This window comes from Chenopodium album, chromosome 27 (genome assembly GCF_948465745.1).
Source record: "Chenopodium album chromosome 27, dcCheAlbu1.1, whole genome shotgun sequence".
Taxonomy (NCBI): Eukaryota; Viridiplantae; Streptophyta; class Magnoliopsida; order Caryophyllales; family Amaranthaceae; genus Chenopodium; species Chenopodium album.
In genome coordinates this window covers 10,841,205-10,841,948 of record NC_137860.1, presented here as the reverse complement: position 1 = coordinate 10,841,948, position 744 = coordinate 10,841,205, and the positions used below count along the sequence as shown (strand labels likewise).

General features: G+C 45.8%; 1 pseudogene; it reads right to left on the bottom strand.

Moving 5' to 3' along the window:
- Positions 1-340: 340 nt before the first annotated feature.
- On the bottom strand, positions 341-439 carry LOC145621691 (small nucleolar RNA R71; annotated as a pseudogene).
- Positions 440-744: the final 305 nt, after the last annotated feature.

The window sequence follows — 744 nt, the reverse complement described above, 5'->3', positions numbered from 1 at the left end:
ATAGGTTTGAGAGTGGAATAGCTCCACCTACTACCCCGGCAAATGACTTCGAAATCCGGCCGGCAATGATCACCTTGATTGAGAGAAGGCAATATAGTGGGGCTAAGAATGAGAGCCCATTGAACCATTTGAAAGAATTTGAAAAATATTGCAACACTATCAAAGTCAATGGGGTCTCTCAAGAATTCATCCGCCTCAAGTTGTTCCCTTTCTCTCTATTAGGAAGATCTTTGGAGTGGCTAGACAAGGAAGTGAAGCCCAACTCCTTGAGAACTTGGGATGATGTTACAAAGGCTTTCTTGTCCCGTTTCTATCCCTAAAAGAAGACGGCGGAGGCAAGAGCCTTGATTCAAGGGTTCAAGCAAAGGCCGAGTGAAAGCCTTTATGAAGCATGGGAGAGATTCAAAGAGTATCAAAGGGAGTGCCCTCACCACGGAATCCCCACATACCAAGTGATCCAAATCTTCTATGGCGGTTTAAGTCCCCAAGGCAAGTCATGCCTTGATGGAGGGGCCGGGGGCCCTATCATGAACAAAACCGAAGAAGAAGTTGTGGACATCATTGAGGACGTGGTGACATATTATAGGGATTGGCAAGATGGGGAGAGAGACTCTTCAAGCAAGCAATCTTCATTGTATTCGGTGGACCATCTCAATGCAATCAACAACCTTTCCTCCCAAATGACAAACTTAGGAAAGGAGGTCACCGCAATCAAAGCTAAGTTGGAGAGCACTTCTACCTCTT